Source organism: Balaenoptera acutorostrata, chromosome 16 (assembly GCF_949987535.1).
Source record: "Balaenoptera acutorostrata chromosome 16, mBalAcu1.1, whole genome shotgun sequence".
NCBI lineage: Eukaryota > Metazoa > Chordata > Mammalia > Artiodactyla > Balaenopteridae > Balaenoptera > Balaenoptera acutorostrata.
Window position 1 is genome coordinate 76,444,152 of NC_080079.1, and position 22,808 is coordinate 76,466,959.

At 40.3% G+C, this 22,808-nt stretch overlaps 1 protein-coding gene across 3 annotated transcripts in view; it reads left to right on the top strand.

Annotated features, from left to right (window-relative positions):
* The first annotated feature begins 4,223 nt into the window (after nucleotides 1-4,223).
* The window catches only part of TBCE (tubulin folding cofactor E), a 121,243-nt gene continuing 102,658 nt past the window's right edge, over nucleotides 4,224-22,808 (top strand). For all 3 annotated transcript variants that reach the window (XR_009005744.1, XM_057531607.1, XM_007170767.2), the window contains exon 1: nucleotides 4,224-4,299. The gene's annotated coding sequence lies outside the window, so the exon portion shown is untranslated. The remainder of the gene's footprint in view (nucleotides 4,300-22,808) is intronic.

Genomic DNA, 22,808 nt, shown 5'->3' on the forward strand with positions numbered 1-22,808 from the left:
TGCATGCCACAGCTACTGAAGCCCACACACCTAGAGCCCCTGTGCTCCGCAGCAAGAGAAGCCACCACAATGAGAGACCCGTGCACCGCAACGAAGAGTAGCCCCCACTTGCTGCAACTAAAGAAGACCCCACGTGCAGCAATGAAGACCCAACACAGCCAAAAATAAATAAATAAATGAATAAATTTATTAAAAAAAAAAAGAGAATGGATAAACAATAAGGTCCTACAGCACAGGGAACTATGTTAAATATCCTGTGATAAACCATAATGGAAAAGAATATGAAAAAGAATGTATGCATATGTATAACTGAATCACTTTGCTGTACAGCAGAAATTAACATAACATTGTAAATCAACCTTACTTCAATAAAACAAATTTTTTAAAAAAAGTAAAATAGGTGTCATGGTCCCAGTGACAAAAATCAAGAAAGTAGATGTAGTCACTGAGAGAGGATGTAGCCCAAGAAGAGCAGTCATCAAGGACAGTTATCAAGGTGGGAACCATTAAAGGAATAAGGAAACCACGAAGGAAGAGACCAGCTAATTGAAAAGAGAGAAGGTTCTTAATCTGTGATCCATGGACATCTCTGGGGCCCATTAACTGTCTTCAAAGGATTAATTAACTCCTTGAAATTATCTGTGAAATTTGCATGTATGTGGATAGCTGTCATCAGATTTCCAAAGTTATTTTTTAACTCCCGGTCAATGACAACGACCACAACAAAGAAAAAAGAAAAGAAAAGCAAAACCAAAAAATAATCACTGGAAAGAAAGCATGTGGTTTCAAGGAGTGAACCATTCAAGTGTAATGCAGTAGAGATACCCAATAGAATATTGACTGAAAAATGTTCAATCAGTAAGGCAATTAGAAGGTCTCTTCTTTGAAGAGTCATTTAGCTGTGCTCCCTCAACCTCCTTTCCACTTCAGCTCACTGCAGTCTGGCTCCTGAGGCTGCTACTCTACCAAAACTGCTCTAGTCAGCGACACTGACATTTATTTTGTGAAATCTAGCGAATGGTTCTCTCTTCTCATCTAGCTTGACTTCTCAGCAGCGGTGACCCCACAGTCTTCCAGTTTTGCTCCAACCTCTCTGGTTTAAGCCACCATTTCCTTTTTTTTTTTTTTTTTTTTTAAATAACCCAGACCTTTTTTTTTTAATTTATTTATGGCTGTGTTGGGTCTTCGTTTCTGTGCGAGGGCTCTCTCTAGTTGCGGCGAGCGGGGGCCACTCTTCATCGCGGTGTGCGGGTCTCTCACTATCGCGGCCTCTCTTGTTGCGGAGCACAGGCTCCAGACGCGCAGGCTCAGTAGTTGTGGCTCACGGGCTTAGTTGCTCTGCGGCATGTGGGATCTTCCCAGACCAGGACTCGAACCCGTGTCCCCTGCATTGGCAGGCAGATTCTCAACCACTGCGCCACCAGGGAAGCCCGCCACCATTTCCTTTTGTGCCCCAGATGAAATGACTACAATAGCTCATAAGTGACCCCTCTTTTTTTTTTTTTTTTTTTTTTGGCCACTCGGCTTGCTGATCTTAGCTCACCGACCAGGGATGGAACCCAGGCCCCTTGGCAGTGAAAGTGCCAAGTCCTAACCACAGACCACCAGGGAATTCACTGTAAGTGACCCTCTTAATCCTCCCTCAGCCCTGCTTCCCACTCCTGTTTACCTATAGAACTAGAAAGATCTTCCTCCAGTTTTTTTTTCTTTTTTTTACACTGCTTGATCCTTCTTATCTTGCAGCTGTCAGTTCAAATGTCACCTTGAAAGTTATCCTCCCCTTACTTACTTCCTACTTTCAGTTTGTAACATATTATCACAGAACCATCTGTTTCCTTTAGTGCACCTCACATAATCTGAAATTATCTTATTCATTTTATTTATATATCATCTGTCGCATACCATTAAGATATACATTTGTCTAGAACTGGAACATTGCATCTCTTTTTCTCTGCTAGATCTCCAGTGCCTAAAAATAGTGTTTGGTGCAGAGCTGGCACTTATTTACCTGATGCATGAATGATGAGACTTAAAATGAATTGCATTGCAAATATTTGATATTTTAAGTTTGCACTTTTTTTTAAAAAAATTATTTATTTATTTATTTATGGCTGTGTTGGGTTTTCGTTTCTGTGCGAGGGCTTTCTCCAGTTGCGGCAAGCAGGGGCCACTCTTCATCGCGGTGCGCGGGCCTCTCACTATCGCGGCCTCTCTTGTTGCGGAGCACAGGCTTCAGACGCGCAGGCTCAGTAATGGTGGCTCACGGGCCTAGTTGCTCCGCGGCATGCGGGATCCTCCCAGACCAGGGCTCGAACCCGTATCCCCTGCATTGGCAGGCAGATCCTCAACCACTGCGCCACCAGGGAAGCCCCAAGTTTGCACTTTTTTGAGACAGTGCTTTAAATATGATCTTTACAACAAAGGCGGATAAGTAACCCTATCAACCTATGCTATAGAGAAATCAAGGGATATGAGGACTAAGAAACCACCTTGGTGATCTGAAGTCAGTGGTGATATTTGAAAGATAATTGTGGAAGAACTGGAGGGAAGAGAGAAGCCAGAAGGCCAGACTGAAAAAGATTAAAGTGAGAGGAGGGTGAGGAATGAGAGACAGGGTATGTAGATCTCTTTTAGGGAAAAACTTTAGCAGAGAAAGCACTTCAAGGAGATAACATGGTTGAGGCAGCAGTGCACAGGATCAATGTCTCAAGAAAAGGACAGAAGGCACAGAGGGATCATTCTTTCACTCCAGGCAAAACCAGGCAAGTACTGTCACAACTCAGTGGAGACAGGAAAATATTTTACAAAGAAAAGGAAGGTGCATGCGTCCTATGTCTGTTGTGGGGCTGGTCTGAATTTGGTGGATGCCAATAATCTTCAAAAAGTGTGGCCATTCTCTGCCGGAAGATAATTTAAAACTCTCCAGTTAGAAAGTGCACAGCTCTTCTCAGGACACAGCTGAATGTCAGTAAATAACTTACCTTTATTCTGCTTCAGTTTTTGTCTAAGTTGGGGCCAAAGTTGTCCTCCAACCTTCATGAGTACAGGAGACTTGATCAAAATAAATAGTGATAAAGCCCATCTGATAAAGCCATCTGAGTCAAACCTGTAGTCTAACAAAATTTATTAAGTTGCTGAAACAAGGAAAACCACCCACCAAAGGAACTGGGGGAGTTTAACTGGAAGAAAAAAAAAACAAAAAGGAAGAGGGAGACATAGCATAGGATTTGGTGGAGTGTATTAATAGATAAGAATTAAGCAGGCTCAGGCCTGAGCTGTGAAGCCGACTCCAAGGTCATGTATCCTTGAAAACCATAAAGTTAAAATAAATGTGGAATGTTATATCTGAAAATTTCTTATTTGAAGCACTATGCCTGGGCTGGCAAAGTGTCAAAATGATCCCCAGGACTCAGGTCTGCCAGGCAGACTTGGGATGTTCCATTATTACTCATATGATTTCAAACAATAAAGCTTCTGAAAGTTTGTTTTTTGGAACAAGTTTTTTTAGCCTATGCCGTTTCATTAATCAACAAAAGCAGTTTTTACAGCTTCATAATTGGTATCTCTATGTGCTGAAATTCTGATTAAATTTAACATTCAGCTGGAAGGCTACCTCCCTGAAGTGTTATTCAATTTCCCTTTGGTTGGGTTAAAGGCCTCTTTTATTTTCACCAACGATAACAATACTATGGGTGTTATATGCTTTAATCATGTACCAGGCTCCACAGCTAAACGTTTATTTATGCATCATCTCATTTGATCCTCACAACTCTTGAGATACGAGAAAACTCTTAGAAATTAACATGCCTACGGAATTTGCTTTTTCTATTACTGCATTTACTTTCATCCTGCTTTGCGATTCAGCGAGTTAATTTTCTTCCCCTAGTTTTTGTGGAATCAACCCTACATTCTTCTCTGTGAACACCATAGGCTTCCTACGTGGTAGATTCTCAATGAACGTGGAACTGAATCTCATACAGGACTTGTAACTCGCTTCCGTGATAACAAGTAAACTGGAACCTGCGCGTCCCTTGCGTCGTTCTGTCATCCCGGGTTTCGGGGAATCGCTTGAGCAGCACAGGAGCGGCGAGCTCCGCTGGGTTTGGGCGCTCTGACCACACCTTCCGCTCCCCAGACCCTAGCTGATAATTACCACTGAGCTCCAGCTGCCGCCGCTCCTTCCCGAGGGGGCGGGACTTCCTCTCTTCCTAAAGAAGCACTTCCGCCCAGAGCCGGAAGCTGCCCTGGGGCAAGACGCGAGACGGGGGCTGCCGCTCAGACCACCCTGGCGGACCGCAGGTAGGTGAGCTTCTTCGGGGTCTGGGGAGCGGAGGGAGCCGTGCGTTCCTGGCTGGCTCGTGACCGGTGCAGGCCTGCGAGGCTCTCGGGCTGTTTTGCCTTTAGAAACTTCCTAGGTGGCCGGGCGTTGCCTGCTTCCTGGGGCTTTGAGCGAACCCAGCTGTGCCGGGTCCAGAGGAGGCGTCCGTGAGGGCGAGCGGTGTCCCGGGCCGGGGCCCGCGGTGGGCGAGCGGGAGTGGTAGCCCCGCATTGCACTTCACAGAAAAGCCGTACTGACTTGTCACTCTGCAAGAGGTGAAACTGGCACAGGCGACCCACGACTTGGTGTCAGGTTAGAGAAACAGCCCTGACCGTCCAAATCCTTTAACATTTGTGATGCAGGAGAAATAACGTTAAGTAGGTGGAGAACGTTTACAGGTTTTATATATTACTCACTACCAACCGGGGACTGTTCTAGGTTGTGGGTGAGAACAGACTTCTCTTTTGTCTGAAGTTAATATATCCATGGCCATTGTCATTTGATACTTGGCTCAACTGTTTTCATCTTTTTAGGTTTTTTTTGTAAATAATTTTTTTTTTTTTTTTTTTTTTTGGCTGCGTTGGGTCTTTGTTGCTGTGCGCGGGCTTTCTCTAGTTGCAGCGAGCGGGGGCTACTCTTTGTGGAGCACGGGCTTCTCATTGCGGTGGCTTGTTGCGGAGCACGAGCTCGAGGCGCGCGGGCTTAAGTAGTTGCGGCACGTGGGCTCAGTAGTTGTGGCTCGCGGGCTCTAGAGCACAGGCTCAGTAGTTGTGACGCACGGGGCTTAGTTGCTCCGCGGCATGTGGGATCTTCCCGGACCAGGGCTTGAATCCGTGTCCCCTGCATTAGTAGGTGGATTCTTAACCACTGCGCCACCAGGGAAGTCTCTTTACGTATGCTTTTGTAACTAGCATATTGATGGGGAATTTTTTTTTTTTTTTAAACCAAGCGGACAGTCTCTGCCTTTTGACTGGCAGGCTGATTGCAGTTACATTCACTGTCATTACTGAGATATTTGTTGAGGCCTGTAAAACCTTCGGCGTCATCCTTGACCCATTTCGTTCTCACCACACATGTAATCTATCAGCAGATCCAAGAACTCGGCCTTCAGAGTCTATCCAGACTCCTAAGCCCTTCTCAGCACCTTCCCTTATTCAAATTACAGTCATCTCTCGCCTGGATTTCTGCAGTAGCCACTTAAAACAGTCTGCTTTTTCTTTTTTCAGTCTTTCCATCGCATGTAGAGTGATTCTTTTTTTTAAAAAAAATCAGATTATCTCCCTTCTCTCAAAAAATCCTCCACGGACTACCCATTTGACTAAGATTAAAATCCAGATTCTTTAGAGTGGCCGTCAAGGTTCTGTATGACCTGGCCCTTGCTTTCCCTCTGATCTCATCTCTGGCTACTCTCCCCCTTTGCTCTATGTTGTTGCCTCGGGCACATCCTGACCTCAGGATGTTTACACTTGCAGTTCCTTTGTCAAAATGTCCACATGGTTTTAATCCCTTACCTCCCTCCTTTTTTTTTTTTTGAATATTACCTTCTCAGTGAGGTCTTCCCTGACACAGCCTTCCCTCACATTTCCGCTGTACTCGTTGCCCTTGCACTTATCACCATATGACGTGCCGTGTGATTTATTCTTTTTTCTGGTCCATTACTGTTTACCCCACTGGGATAGAAGTTTCATGAGAGCCGCTATTTTTCTGTGTTTTGTTTACAGCTGTATCTCTAGTGCCTAAAACAATATTTGGCTTTTAGTGAGCTCTCCATAATATAATTGTTGAAAAAATGGATTTGGCCTTTTTTTTTTTTTTTTTTTTGCCATCTGATAGTTTGTACTTTCTGTGCTTTTTCTTTCTCTTTTCTTGCCTTTTTTTGAATTGAGGTTTTGTCTTGTTTTCTCTCTTCACTTTTTCCCTTCTACTTGTTTGGAAGATACGTTACTCTATATAAGTTACTTCTGTTCTTATAGTGGTTAACCTTTTAATTTATCTAATCAGAATCTTAACCTTGCAGAACAATATTGTCTTTACCTGTAAGCTACTGATTGTAACAGGCTTCCTGGATCATCTCAGTACTTATTTTCATAAGATGTAAATGTTCAACAATAAAACTAGTAGTTGTTACTATTTTCTGGTGGTGTTGATGTTTTTCCTTTTTGGTTTATTAAAGTAAATTTATCATACAGCTTAATAGAATATTTACTGTATACTTAGCACTCCAAAGTTTATTTTTTTAAAAGTATATGATACTTTCCCTACCTTAGCATTTTGCTGGGAAATGTGCAAAAGAGTCCATTAGAAAATAATATGATAGACATTATTAAGTGTGAAATGAATATTGCCCAGAAAATAGGTAGAGGCTACCAGAAAAGAGGGAATTTAACAGTTTGCTGGTTATTAGGAGCAGCTGGAATGAATTTGTGGAGGAGTGATTTGGGAAGATTTGGTGGTATTTGAAAGTGTGTAGAGAGAAGGCACTGATTGGTTCATTAATTTTATTATTTCTGCTTCATATAGTTGTATCATAAAAATTGTGGGTTTGGTGTGGATTTCAGTCATTGGTGTTTGAGAGAGAAGACATGTCTACAGCCTCTTCAGAAAGCCTAAGGCTTTTTGGAGGAGCTGCTTAAAATGATGAGACAATTCAGTGTGTGAGGGCCAAGGAACTACTGTGAGGATGTAGTAGAACTCGGACACAGGCTTTGACATTAGCTATGACATGCATGGAGGACAGCAGGATATTATGCTAAGTGAAGTAAGCCGGTCACCAAAGAGAAATACTGTGTGCTTCCACTTCTGTGAGATATTTGGAGCAGTCCGGTTAATAGAAATGGAGGGTGGGGTCTGGGAGAGGAGGCTATGAGGAGTTGTTTCATGGGTAGAGACTTTCAGTTTTGCAAGACGGAAAAGTTTTGGTGATTGATTGCACAACAGTGTGAATGTATCTAATGCCACTGAACTGTACACTTAAAAATGGTTAAGGTGATAAATTTTATGGAATGTGTATTTTATGACAAATTTCTTTTTAAAAAGGACGGCAGGTGGGATTCTTTAAAATTGGGCTATTAAATACTCAGAAGTTGTTACATTTTAGGTGGTCATTTAAAAGCAAATGACATTTTTTGCCCTTATATTTTCGCTTTTTTTTTTTTTAATGTTTATTTATTTATTTATTTATTTATGGCTGTGTTGGGTCTTCGTTTCTGTGTGAGGGCTTTCTGTAGTTGCGGCAAGTGGGGACCACTCTTCATCGCGGTGCGCGGGCCTCTCACTGTCGCGGCCTCTCTTGTTGTGGAGCACGGGCTCCAGACACGCAGGCTCAGTAATTGTGGCTCACGGGCCCAGTTGCTCCGTGGCATGTGGGATCTTCCCAGACCAGGGCTCGAACCCGTGTCCCCTGCATTGGCAGGCAGATTCTCAACCACTGCGCCACCAGGGAAGCCCCTATTTTCGCTTTCTTTAGTCTCCCATCATGAACCTCCAAAACGTCAGTGAAACCCTCTTACATTTCCCTACCTGGAAAGCTTGTTCTCTTAATTTCTGCTGCTCATTTCTATCAGCTTAACCAGGGAATGGTTTCCACATGGAGTCCTCCTCACTCTTAACCCACCTGTTTCTTCTTCATCACTGAATTTGATCCTTACATTACTAATTATAGGTCTTAATTGTTTGCTGTTAGTTATCTCTTCTAATTAAACTCTGATTTCCTTATAAGTGCATGTCTTCTACTTGCTTATGTTCTTCACGACAGAGAAAGGTTAACGAATGTCAGGATTCACTGCTTGTAAATTCCTGCGCCAGGATTACTGACTACAGTTCCTAATCTCAGTGAAGCCTGTTTCCTGTTGATGTTGAGTTTTCTACTTGACAGGTGTCAGTCTGTGAATGACAATTCAGACCTCATGCCAGTTATTTTGGTACAATTTAGAACAAATATCAGAAAAGATTAAGCAAAATACATTTTAATTTTTTTATACAGCAGGTTCTTATTAGTTAACCATTTTATACATATTAGTGTATGTATGTCAATCCCAATCTCCCAATTCATCCCACCCTCCCCTTTCCCGCTTTGGTGTCCATATGTTTGTTCTCTACAACTGTGTCTCTATTTCTGCCCTGCAAACCAGTTCATCTGTACCATTTTCCAGGTTCCACATATATGCGTTAATATACAATATTTGTTTTTCTCTTTCTGACTTACTTCACTCTGTATGACAGTCTCTGTATCCATCCACGTCTCTACAAATGACCCAATTTCATTCCTTTTTATGGCTTAGTAATATTCCATTGTATATGTGTACCACATCTTCTTTATCTGTTCGTCTGTCGATAGGCATTTAGGTTGCTTCCATGACCTGGCTATTGTAAATAGTGCTGCAATGAACATTGGGGTGCATGTCTCTTTTTGAATTATGGTTTTCTCTGGGTATATGCCCAGTAGTGGGATTGCTGGGTCATATGGTAATTCTATTTTTAGTTTTTTAAGGAACCTCCATACTGTTCTCCATAGTGGCTGTATCAGTTTACATTCCCACCAACAGTGCAAGAGGGTTCCCTTTTCTCCACACCCTCTCCAGCATTTGTTGTTTGTAAATTTTCTGATGATGCCCATTCTAACTGGTGTGAGGTGATACCTCAGTGTAGTTTTGATTTGCATTTCTCTAATAATTAGTGATGTTGAGCAGCTTTTCATGTGCCTGTTGGCCATCTGTATGTCTTCTTTGGAGAAATGTCTATTTAGGTCTTCTGCCCATTTTTGGATTGGGTTGTTTGTTTTTTTATTATTGAGCTGCATGGGCTGTTTATATATTTTGGAGATTAATCCTTTGTCCGTTGATTCGTTTACAAATATTTTCTCCCATTCTGAAGGTTATCTTTTCGTCTTGTTTGTAATTGCCTTTGTTTGCAAAAACTTTTAAGTTTCATTAGGTCCCATTTCTTTTTTTTTTTTTTTTTTTTTTTAAATTAATAGCTACTTTATTTATTTATTTATTTTTATTTATTTTAGCTTCGTTGGGTCTTCGTTTCGTGCGAGGGCTTTCTCTAGTTGCAGCGAGCGGGGGCCACTCTTCATCGCGGTGCGCGGGCCTCTCACTATCGCGGCCTCTCTTGTTGCGGAGCACAGGCTCCAGACGCGCAGGCTCAGCAGTTGTGGCTCACGGGCCCAGTTGCTCCGTGGCATGTGGGATCTTCCCAGACCAGGGCTCGAACCCGTGTCCCCTGCATTAGCAGGCAGATTCTCAACCACTGCGCCACCAGGGAAGCCCCTAGGTCCCATTTCTTTATTTTTGTTTTTATTTCCATTACTCGAAGAGGTGGATCAAAAAAGATCTTTCTTTGATTTATGTCAAAGAGTGTTCTTCCTATGTTTTCCTCTAAGGGTTTTAGACTGTCCGGTCTTCATTTAGGTCTCTAATCCATTTTAAGTTTATTTTTGTTTATGATGTTAGGGAGTGTTCTAATTTCATTCTTTTACTTGTAGCTGTCCAGTTTTCCCAGCACCACTTATTGAAGAGACTGTCTTTTCTCCATTGTATATCCTTGCCTCCTGTGTCATAGATTAGTTGGCCATAGGAGCGTGGGATTATCTCTGGGTTTTCTATCCTGTTCCATTGATCTGTATTTCTGTTTTTGTGCCAGTACTATATTGTCTTGATGACTGTAGCTTTGTAGTATAGTCTGAAGCCATGGAGTCTGATTCCTCCAGCTCTGTTTTTATCCTTAAAGACTGCTTTGGCTATTCGGGGTCTTTTGTGTCTCCATACAAATTTTAAGATTTTTGTTCTAGTTTTGTAAAAAATGCCATTGGTAATTTGATAGGGATTGCCCTGAATCTGTAGATTACTTTGGGTAATATAGTCATTTTCACAATATTGATTTTTCCAATCCAAGAACATGGTATATCTCTCCATCTGTTGGTATCATCTTTAATTTCTTTCATCAGTGTCTTATAGTTTTCTGCCTACAGGTCTTTTGTCTCCCTAGGTAGGTTTATTCTTAGGTATTTTATTCTTTTTGTTGCAGTGGTAAATAGGAGTGTTTCCTTAATTTCTCTATCAGATTTTTCATCATTAATGTATAGGAATGCAAGAGATTTCTGTGCATTAATTTTGTATTCTGCAACTTTACCAAATTCTTTGATTAGCTCTAGTAGTTTTCTGGTGGCATCCTTAGGATTCTCGATGTATAGTATCTTGTCATCTGCAAACAATGACTGTTTAACTTCTTCTTTTCCAATTTATATTTCTTTTATTTCTTTTTCTTCTCTGATTGCCATGGCTAGGACTTCCCAAACTTTGTTGAATAATAGTGGTGAGAGTGGACATCCTTGTCTTGTTCCTGATTTAGAGGAAATGCTTTCAGTTTTTCACCATTGAGAATGATGTTTGCTGTGGGTTTGTTATATATGGCCTTTATTATGTTGAGGTAGGTTCCCTCTATGCCCACCTTCTAGAGGGTTTTTATCATAAATGGGTGTTGAATTTTGTCAAAAGCTTTTTCTGCATCTATTGAAATGGTCATATGGTTTTTCTCCTTCAATTTGTTAATATGGTGTATCACATTGATTGATTTGCGTATATTGAAGAATCCTTGCATCCCTGGGATAAATCCCACCTGATCGTGGTGTATGATCCTTTTAATGTGTTGTTGGATTCTGTTTGCTAGTATTTTGTTGAGGATTTTTGCATCTATATTCATCAGTGATGTTGGTTTGTAATTTTCATTTTTTGTAGTATCTTTGTCTGGTTTTGGTATCGGGGTGATGGTGGCCTCATAGAATGAGTTTGGGAGTGTTCCTTCCTCTGCAATTTTTTGGAAGAGTTTGAGAAGGATGGGTGTTAGCTCTTGTCTGAATGTTTGATAGAATTCACCTGTGAAGCCATCTGGTCCTGGACTCTTGTTTGTTGGAAGATTTTTAATCACAGTTTCAATTTCATTACTTGTGATTGGTCTGTTCATATTTTCTGTTTCTTCCTGGTTCAGTCTTGGCAGTTTATACCTTTCTAGGAATTTGTCCATTTCTTCCAGGTTGTCCATTTTATTGGCATAGAGTTGCTTGTAGTAGTCTCTTAGGATGCTTTGTATTTTTGCGGTGTGTGTTGTAGCTTCTCCTTTTTCATTTCTAATTTTATTGATTTGAGTCCTCTCCCTCTTTTTCTTGATGAGTTTGGCTAATGGTTTATCAATTTTGTTTATCTTTTCAAAGAACCAGCTTTTAGTTCTATTGATCTTTGCTGTTGTTTTCTTAGTTTCCATTTCATTTATTTCTGCTCTGATCTTTATGATTTCTTTCCTTCTGCTAACTTTGGGTTTTGTTTGTTCTTCTTTCTCTAGTTCCTTTAGGTGTGAGGTTAGGTTGTTTATTTGAGATTTTTCTTGTTTCTTGACGTAGGCTTGTATTGCTGTAAACTTCCCCCTTAGAACTGCTTTTGCAGCATCCCATAGGTTTTGGATCGTCGTGTTTTCATTATCATTTGTCTCTAGGTATTTTTTTATTTCCTCTTTGATTTCTTCAGTGATCTCTTGGTTATTTAGTAATGTATTGTTTAGCCTCCATGTATTTGTGTTTTTTACTTGTTTTTCCCTTGTAATTGAATTTTAATCACATAGCATTGTGGTCAGAACAGATGCTTGATATGACTTCAACTTTCTTAAATTTACTGAGGCCTCATTTGTGATCCAAGATGTGATCTCTCCTGGAGAATGTTCCATGTGCACTTGAGAAGAAAGTGTAAACTGCTGTTTTTGGATGGAATGTCCTATAAATATCAATTAAATCTGTCTGGTCTGTTATGTCACTTAAAGCTTATGTTTCCTTATTAATATTCTGTTTGGGTGATCTATCCATTGGTGTGAGGTGTTAAAGTCCCCCACTATTATTGTGTTACTGTCGATTTCCTCTTTTATAGCTGTTAGCAGTTGCCTTATGTATTGAGGTGCTCCTATGTTGGGTGCATATATATTTATAATTGTTATATCTTGTTCTTGGATTGATCCCTTGATCATTTTGTAGTGTCCTTCCTTGTCTCTTGTAATAGTCTTTATTTTAAAGTCTACTTTATCTGATATGAGTATTGGTACTCCAGCTTTCTTTTGATTTCCATTTGCATGGAATATCTTTTTCCAGCCCCTCGCTTTCAGTCTGTATGTGTCCCTAGGTCTGAAGTGGGCCTCTTGTAGACAGCACATATATGGGTCTTGTTTTTGTATCCATTCAGCGAGCTCATGTCTTTTGATTGGAGCATTTAATCCTTTCACGTTTAAGGTAATTATCAATATGTATGTTCCTATTACCATTTTCTTAATTGTTTTGGGTTTGTGTTTGTAGGTTCTTTTCTTCTCTTGTGTTTCTGACTTAGAGAAGTTACTTTAGCATTTGTTGTAGAGCTGGTTTGGTGGTGCTGAATTCTCTTAGCTTTTGCTTGTCTGTAAAGCTGGAAGACTTTTTTCTAAAATTAATTCACAAAATGCCAGTGTTTTCAACTTTTCTGTTGTGCATCACACATCTTTTTTGATCCCTTGGATCCCTTGGTGGCTAAACAAAGTAGGAGACATGGTAACTGAATCTGTACCTACTGTTGGTTTAGGCTCACTGGGTTTAAACTTCCCCATGTCAGCTACCATTTTTTTTTAATTTAATTTTTTATTTTATATTATAGTTGATTTACAATGTTGTATTAGCTTCAGGTGTACAGCAAAGTGATTCAGTTATACATATACATATATCTATTCTTTTTCAGATTCTTTTCCCATATAGCTGTTACAGAATTTTAAGTAGTGTTCTCTATGCTATACAGTAGGTCGTTGTTGTTTATCTATTTTATATATAGTAGTGTGTATATGTTAATCCCGATCTCCCAATTTATCCCTCCCTCTGCCTTCCCCTCTGGTAACCATAAATTTATTTTTAGAGTCTGTAAGTTTGTTTCTGTTTTGTAAATAAGTTCACTTGTATCATTTTTATTTTTTTAGATTCCACATGTAAGTGATATCATGTGATATTTCTCTTTCTCTGTCTGACTTCACTTAGTATGGTGATATCTAGGTCCATCCATGTTGCTGCAAGTGGCATTACTTCATTTTTTTTTGTGGCTGAGTAATATTCCATTGTCTTTATGTACCATATTCTCTTTATCCATTCCTTTGTCGATGGATTTTTAGATTGCGTCCATGCCTCGGCTGTTGTAAATAGTGCTGCAGTGAACATTGGGGTGCATGTATCGTTTCGAATTATGGTCTTCTCCGGGTATATGCCCAGGAGTAGGATAGCTGCATCGTATGATGCCTCTATTTTTAGTTTTTTAAGGAACCTCCATCCTGTTCTCTATAGTGGCTGTACCAATTTACATTCCCACCAACAGTGTAGGGGTATTCCCTTCTCTTCACACCCTGTCCAACATTTACTGTTTGTAGACTTTTTGCTGATGGCCATTCTGATTTCTGTGAGGTGATAACCTCATTGTAGTTTTGATTTGCATTTCTCTAATAATTAGAGATGTTGAGCATCTTTTCATGTGCTTCTTGGCCATCTGTATGTCTTCTTTGGAGAAATGTCTATTTAGATCTTCTGCCCAGTTTTTGATTGGGTTGTTCCCTTTTTTTGATACTGAGCTGCATGAACTGTTCGTATGTTTTGGAGATCAATCCCTTGTTGGTTGCTTTGTTTGCAAATATTTTCTCCCATTCTGTGGGTTGTCTTTTCGTTTTGTTTATGGTTTCCTTTGTTGTGCAGAAGGTTTTAAGTTTCATTAGGTCCCATTTGTTTATTTTTGTTTTTATTTTCATTACTCTAGGAGGTGATTCCAAAAAGATACTTCTGTGATTTATGTCACAGTGTTCTGCCTATGTTTTCCTCTAAGAGTTTTATAGTATCCAGTCTTATATTTAGACCTTTAATCCATTTTGAGTTTATTTTTGTGTATGGTGTTAGAGAATGTTCTAGTTTCATTCTTTTGCATGTAGCTGTACAGTTTTCCCAGTACCACTTATTGAAGAGACTGTGTTTTCTCCATTGTATATTCTTGCCTCCTTCGTTGTATTGTCGTAATAGATTAATTGACCATAGGTTTGTGGGTTTATTTCTGGGCTTTCTATGCTGTTCTGTTGTTCTATATTTCTGTCTTTGTGCCAGTACCATACTGTTTTGATTACTGTAGCTTTGTAGCATAGTCTGAAGTCAGGGAGCCTGATTCTTCCAGCTCCTCTTTTCTTTCTCAGGATTGCTTTGGCTGTTCGGAGTCTATTGTGTTTCCATACGAATTTCAAAATTTTTTGTTCTAGTTCTGTGAACGGTGCCATTGGTAATTTGATAGGAATGGCATTGAATCTGTAGATTCCCTTGGGTAGTGTAGTCATTTTGACAATATTGATTCTTCCAGTCCAAGAACATGGTATATTTTTTTATCTGTTTGTGTCATCTTTAATTTCTTTTTTTCCCCCCCCTCATCTTCAGTTTCTTTCATCACCATCTTGTAATTTTTGGAGTGCAGGTCTTTTGTCTCCTCAGGTAGGCTTATTCCTAGGTATTTTATTCTTTTTGGTGCATTGGTAAATTGGATGGTTTCCTTAATTTCTCTTTCTCCTCTTTCGTTGTTAGTGTGTAGAAATGCAACAGATTTCTGTGTATTAAGTTAGTTTCTTTTTTTTTTTTGGGGGGGGGGCATGGTGTACACCCTGCAGGATCTTAGCTTCCCTGACTAGGGATTGAACCCGTGCCCCCAGCAGTGGAAGTGCGGCATCTTAACCACTGGAGCACCAGGGAAGTCCCTTTGTGTATTAATTTTGTATCCTGCAACTTTACCAAATTCATTGATTAGCTCTAGTAGTTTTCTGGTAGCATCTTTAGGATTTTCTATGTATAGTATCATGTCATCTGCAAAGAGTGACAGTTTTACTTCTCTTTTCCAATTTGGATTCCTTTTATTTCTTTTTCTTCTCTGATTGCCATGGCTAGGACTTTGAAAACTATGTTGGCTAAAAGTGGAGAGAATGGGTATCCTTGTCTTGTTCCTAATCTTAGAGGAAATGCTTTCAGTTTTTCACCATTGAGAATGATGTTTGCTGTGGGTTTGTCATATATGGCCTTTATTATGTTGAGGTAGTTTCCCTCTGTGTTCACTTTCTGTAGATTTTTCATCATAAATAGGTTTTGAATTTTGTCAGAAAGTTTTTCTGCATCTATTGAGACTATCGTATGTTTTTTATTCTTCAATTTGTTAATGTGGTGTATTACCCTGATTTGCGGATGTTGAAAAATCCTTGCACCTCTGGGATAAATCCCACTTGATCATGGTGTATGATCCTTTTAATGAATTGTTGGGTTCAGTTTGCCAGTATTTTGTTGAGGATATTTGCGTCTACGTTCATCAGTGATGTTGGCCTCTAATTTTCTTTTTTTGTGGTATCTTTGTCTGGTTTTGGTATCAGGGTAATGGTGCCTCATAGAATGAGTTTGGAAGTATTCCTTCTTCTGCAGTTTTTTGAAAGAATTTCAGAAGATAGGTGTTAACTCTTCTCTAAATGTTTGATACAATTTGTCTGTGAAACCATCTGGCCCTGGACTTTTGTCTGTTGGAAGTTTTTAAATCACAGTTTTAATTTCAGTACTTGTGATAGGTCTGTTCATATTTTCTATTTTTTACTGGTTCAGTCTTGGAAGATTGTACCTTCCTAAGATTTTGTCCATTTCTTCTTAGTTGTCCATTTTATTGGCATATAGTTGCTTGTAGTAGTCTGTCATGATCCTTTGTATTTCTGTGGTGTCAGCTGTTATTTCTCCATTTTCATTTCTAATTTTATTGATTTGAGCCCTCTCTCTTTTTTTCCTGATGAGTCTGGCTAAAGGGTCTCAATTTTGTTTATCTTTTCAAAGAACTAGCTTTTAGTGTCATTTATCTTTTCTGTTGTTTTCCTTATCCCTATTTCATTTATTTCTGCTCAGATCTTTAGGGTTTCTTTCCTTCTACTAATTTTACGTTTTGTTTTTTCTTTCTCTAGTTGCTTTAGGTGTATCCCATAGGTTTTGGATCATTGGGGTTTTGTTTTCATGTGTCTCTAGGTATTTTTTGATTTCCTCTTTGATTTCTTCAGTGATCCATTGGTTGTTTAGTAGCATATTGTTTAGCTTCAATGTGTTTGTGTGTTTTACAGTTGTTTTTTTTCTTGTAGTTGATTTCTAATCTCATAGCATTGTGGTTGGAAAAGATGCTTGATACGATTTCAATTTTCTTAAATTTACCAAGGCTTGCATTGTGGCCCAGCATGTGATCAATCCTGGAGAATGTTCCGAGTGCACTTGAATGTGTATTCTGCTGCTTTGGGATGGAATGCTCTATAAATATCATTTAAGTCCATCTGGTCAGATGTGTCATTTAAGGCCTGTGTTTACTTATTGCTTTTCTGTCTGGATGATCTGTCTATTGATGTAAGTGGGGTGTTAAAGTCCCTGACTATTATTGTGTTATGGTTGATTTCTCCTTTTATGGCTGTTAGTATTTGCCTTATGTATTGAGGTGCTCCTGTGTTGGGTGCATATATACTTATAATTGTTATATTTTGTTCCTAGATTGACCCATTGATCATTATGTAGTGTCCTTCTTTGTCTCTTGTAATAGTCTTTATTTTAAAGTTTATTTTGTCTGATACGAGTATTGCTACTCCAGCTTTCTTTTGATTTCCATTTACATGGAAAATCTTTTTCCATCTCCTCACTTTGTTTGTATGTGTCCCTAGGTCTGAAGTGGGTGTCTTGTAGACAGCATATATAAGGGTCTTGTTTTTGTATTCATTCAGCCACTCTATGTCTTTTGGTTGGAGCATTTAATCCGTTTACATTTTCGTTGATTATTGATACATATATTCTTATTGCCATTTTGTTCATTGTTTTGGATTTGTTTTTGTAGGTCTTTTTTCTTCCTCTTTTCTTCTTTTGTGATTTGATGACTAACTTTAGAGTTGTGTTTGGATTCCTTTTTCTTAATCTTTTTGTTTTTTTTTTAAATTTTGGCAGTAGCTTTATTTTATTTATTTTATTTTTTTGCCTGTGCCATGCAGCATGTGGGATCTTAGTTCCCGGACCAGGGATCGAACCCACACCCCCTGCAGTGGATCACAGAGTCTTAACCACTGGACCATCAGGGAAGTCCTCCTTTTTCTTCTTTGTGTGTATTTATTGTAAAATTTCAGATTGTGGTTACCATGAGGTTTTTTTGTTTTGGTTTTGGTTTTCTTTGGCCACACCGCATGGCTTGTGGGATCTTAGTTCCCTGACCAGGGATCAAACCTGGGCCCTCTACAGTGGAAGCGCATAGTACTAACCACTGGACCACCAGTGAATTCCCACCATGAGGTTTTGATATAGTAGTATATACATATACAAGATTGTTTTAAGTTGTGGTCTCTTAATTTCAAATGTGTTTCCAGTATTATGCATTTGTAGTCTTCTCACTGTTGCTGGTTTTGATATCATGTTTGTGTGTGGATGATTTCCTACATTTTCTGTAGGTTTGCTTTTACTGGTGAACTTTCCTATTTGTAATTTTCTTGTTTCTGGTTGTGGCATTTTGTTTTCCTTCTGGAGAAGTTCCTTTAGCGTTTGTTGTAAAGCTGGTTTGGTTGTGCTGAATTCTCTAGCTTTTGCTTGTCTGTAAAGCTTTTGATTTCTCTGTCAAACCTGAACAAGAGCCTTGCTGGGTAGAGTATTCTTGGTTGTAGGTTTTTCCCTTTTATCACTTTAAATATATTGTGCAACTCCCTTCTGGCATGCAGAGTTTCTGCTGAAAAATCAGCTGATAACCTTACGGGGATTCCCCTGTATGTTATTTGTTGTTTTTCCCTTGTTGCTTTTAATATTTTCTCTTTGTCTTTAATTTTTGTTAATTTGATTAATGCGTGTCTCAGTGTGTTCCTCCTTGGGTTAATCCTGTATGGGACTCTTCATGTTTCCTGGAATTGAGTGAATGTTTCCTTTCCCACATTAGGGAATTTTTCAGCTATTACCTCTTCAAATATTTTCTCAGACCCTTTCTGTCTCTCTTCTCCTCCTGGGACTCCTATGATGTGAATGTTGGTGCATTTAATGTTGTCCCAGAGGTCTCTTAGACTGTCCTCATTTCTTTTCATTCCTTTTCCTTTTCTTTTTTTAAAAAAATATTTATTTATTTATTTGGCTGCGCTGGGTCTTAGTTGCGGCATGCAGGTTCTTAGTTGTAGCACGTGGGGTCTTTGTTGTGGCATGAGGGATCTTTTTAGTTGTGGCATGTGGAGTGTTTTTGGTTTTTCAGTTGCAGCACGTGGGATCTTCATTGTTGCTTGCGGGGTCTTTAGTTGTGGCATGCCAGCTCTTCGTTGCAGCATGCAGGATCTAGTTCCCTGACCAGGGATTGAACCTGGGGCCCCTGCATTGGGAGCATGGAGTCTTAACCACTGGACCACCAAGGGAGTCCCTTATTCTTTTTTCTTTATTCTGTTCCGTGGCAGTGATTTCCAGCGATCTGTCTTCCAGGTCACTTACTTGTTCTTCTGTCTCATTTTTTCTGCTATTGATTCCCTCTGGTGTATTTTTCATTTCAGTCATTTTACTGTTCATCTCTGTTTGTTCTTTAAAGTTTTTAGCTCTTTATTAAACATTTCTTGTATCCTCTCAGTCTGTGCCCCGAGTCTTTTTCCGAGATCTTGGATCATCTTTACTATCAGTACACTGAATTCTTTTTCACGTAGGTTGCCTTTCTCCTCTTCACTTAGTTGTTCTTCTGGGGTTTTATTTTGTTCCTTCGTCTGGAACATATTTCTCTGCTTTCTCATTTTGTCTGCCTTTCTGTGTTTGTTGTCTCTGTTCCTCAGGCTGCAGGATCATAATTCTTCTTGGTTCTGGTGTCTGCCTCCTTGTGAGTGAAGTTGGTCCAGGGGCTTGTGCAGGCTTCCTGGTGGGAGGGACTTGCGTTTGCCCAGTGGTGGGTGGAGCTGGGTCTTGTCCCTGCGGTGGGTAGGGCCGTCTCAAGTGGTGTGTTTATAGGCGGCTGTTGGCTCAGGTCAACTTCAGGCAGCCTGTCTGCTGATGTGTGGGGCTTTGTTCCCACCTTGTTGGTTGTTTGTCCTGAGGTGTCCCAGCACTGGAGCCTGCAGACTTATGGGTGGGGCCAGGTCTCAGGGCGAAAATGGTGACCTCTGGGAGAGCTCATGCTGGCTGGTGAGTATTCCCTGGGCATCAGTGGCCAGTGCCCTTGCCCCCACAGTGAACCACAGCCACCCTCGCCTCCCCAGGAGGCCCTGCAAGACCCAGAGGTAGGTCTGGCCTAAGCTTCTCTGGAGTCACTGCTTTGCCCTGGGTCCCAGTGCATGTGAAAATTTGTATGTGCCTTACAAGAGTGGAGTCTCTGTTTCCCCCAGTCCTGTGGAGCTCCTGCAGTAAAGCCCCTCTGGCCTTCAAAGCAAAATGCTCTGGGGTCTCCTCCTCTTGATGCCTGACCCCCAGGCTGGAGAGCTTGACATGGGGTTCAGAACTCTCACTCCTGTGGGACAACTTCTGTGATATATTATTTTCCAGTCTGTGGATCGCCCACCCGGCAGGTATGGGATTTTGATTATATTTTGAAAGTGCCCCTTCTACCGTCTCGTTGTGGCTTCTTCTTTGTACTTGGGTGTAGAGTATTTTTTTGTTAGGTTCAAGTCTTTTTTTGTCAGTGGTTGTTCAGCAGTTAGTTGTCATTTTGGTGTTTTCGTGAGACAAGGTGGGCTCAGGTTCTTTTACTCCACCATCTTGTTTTCAACCTCAGCTACTGTTATTTTGAACTTGTATTTCTTTTGATTTGTGGAATCTTTTCCTTTATTTAAATATAGAATCTGACCACTTATATGAGGTACCTAGAATAGTCAAATTCATAGACTCAGAAAGTACACTGGTAGATGCCAGAGGCTGGGGGGTGGGGAGGGGAAATGGGGAATTAGTGTTTAATGGGGATAGAGTTTCAGTTTAGGAAGGTGAAGAATTCGGGATATGGATGATGATGAGAGTTGCACAACAGTGTGAATGTACTTAGTGCCACTGAACTGTACAGTTAAATATGGTTAAAGTAGTATGTTTTATGTTATGTGACTTTTACCACAATAAAACAACATAAAAAAAATGTGGAGTCTGAGTTATGATCTTATATGACTAACATGTTTACTCTATGTTGAACAATTCTATGTATAGTAACTCATTTAATTCCTACAACAGCCCTGTGGTCTTAATATTATCTACATTTTACAGATGGGGAAACGTAGACAGAGGTTAAGTTGTCCAGTCTCCCATAGCTAGCATGTAGTTGGAGAGGTTGAATTTCTCTCCAGACCACTGGCTGCATATAATGTCCATATAACATTAAATAGGAAAAAATATGACCTAAATTCTTACTTATTTTTCAGAGTTCTTTTAGTTGCAGTTGAAAGAATCCCAGGTCAAACTGATGTAAACAAAAGAAGGAATTTCATGTTTCAATTAACTGGGCTAATGAAAGGCTTTAGGCATAGCTGGGTCAACTCTGCTTTTCTATTTGGCCTTGACAAGTTTTTTCTGAAAATAAAAAACACACATAGTGACAAAGGTGTTCCTCAGCTATTCTAGGTTTAAGTGGTCCTTTTGTTTTAAGATTTCAGGAAAGAGAAAGACCTCTCTTCAAGGGTCCATGTTGTTGACCTAAAACAAGTGGACTGCCAGTTATCTCTCCAGCAAAGATGGGTTTATTTGGGATCAGCAGAGAATTGCAGTTCAGGTTTGCAGCCATGGTGGGCCACGTGCAAGTCTCCACATGGCAAGGGAAGGAGAAGGCTTTTATAGAGAGAAAAGGAAGTTGGGAGGGCTAAGTAAACAAAGTGTCCATGGTTTTCCATTGGCTGCGGACTTTCAGGGAAAGGAGTCTTTCCTCCTCTTGGGCTCTGCTAGGGTTGCAGGGCATGAGAGCTCCCCCTTTCTGGTCTCCTGACTATTTAACTGATGTTTCTGTTTATTAAGTTTTTTCATTGTCATTTCCTAAAAGATTGGCCTGGTTAGGATCTTCACACATGGACCAGTTGCTGGATGCAAGGAAACGGGGTTGAAGAGTCATCACATTGGCCATCCTGGGTCATGTGTCTACTCCTGTAGTGGGGGAATGGTAGCCCACTGGACAGAGAAGGTGCACTTCCCAAAAGGGGATGATGCTGGGCTGAAAGGTGCAGAAAGTAGGGAGAAGCATTTTGGCAGCATAGGGGCAACTCTTGCTCTTTGTTTACTTGTCTTTCCCAAGTTAAGATTCTTCCACTCTTAAAAAATAAAACAGTAGGGGCTTTCCTGGTGGCACAGTGGTTAAGAATCCGCCTGCCAATGCAGGGGACACGGGTTCGAGCCCTGGTCTGGGAAGATCCCACATGCCGCGGAGCAACTGGGCCCGTGAGCCACAATTACTGAGCCTGCGCGTCTGGAGCCCGTGCTCCGCAACAAGAGAGGCCGCGACAGTGAGAGGCCCGCGCACCGCGATGAAGAGTGGCCCCCACTTGCTGCAACTGGAGAAAGCCCTCGCACAGAAACGAAGACCCAACACAGCCATAAATATAAAAATAAATAAATAAATTAAAAAAAAAAAAAAAAGAATCCGCCTGCCAATGCAGGGGACATGGGTTCAAGCCCTGGTCCTGGAAGATCCCACATGCCGCGGAGCAGCTAAGCCCGTGCGCCACAACTACTGAGCCTGCACTCTAGAGCCCATGAGCCACAACTACTGAAGCCCGCGCACCTAGAGCCCGTGCTGCGCAACAAGAGAAGCCACTGCAATGAGAAGCCCGCTCACCCCAACTAGAGAAAGCCCACGCGCAGCAACGAAGACCCAACACAGCCAGAAATAAAAATAAAGTAAATAAATTTATGAAAAGAAAATAATCTTACCTTTAAAAAAACCCCACAGTTATATTTGAGAAATTATTAAAATTTTGAATAAATATTGTGCAATTAAGATAAAATGAAAGTACTTTGTACAGTGCTGTAATTTATTTTCAATCATATGCTTTGTTATTGATGCTGGAGACTCTCCACTAAATTCCTCTCATGTCCTCCAGTTTTCTTAATTGACTCTTTATTTAGAATAGAGACCTCTTAGCAGTCTAATGAAGCCTGTGAACTCCTTAGAATGTTTTCAAATACAGAAAAACAGGATTTCAAATGAAATCATTTACGTGGAATAAAGTTAACAAAATACTTTTAAAATTGTAATATAATAATATGTGAGTTTCTTTCCTTCTTTTTTTTTTTTGGCCACACTGCATGGCATGCAGGATCTTAGTTCCCCAACCAGGGATTGAACCCATGCCCCTGCAGTAGAAGCATGGAGTCTTAACCATTGGACTACCAGGGAAGTCCTTTTTTTTTTTTTTTAAATGGTGTGTGTTTCTTTATTAATGTTGAATAACAGTCGAGTGGCAGGTCTAATAAACATTGTAATTTTGAAGTGGTGATGAATGGAACGTTTATTTTGAG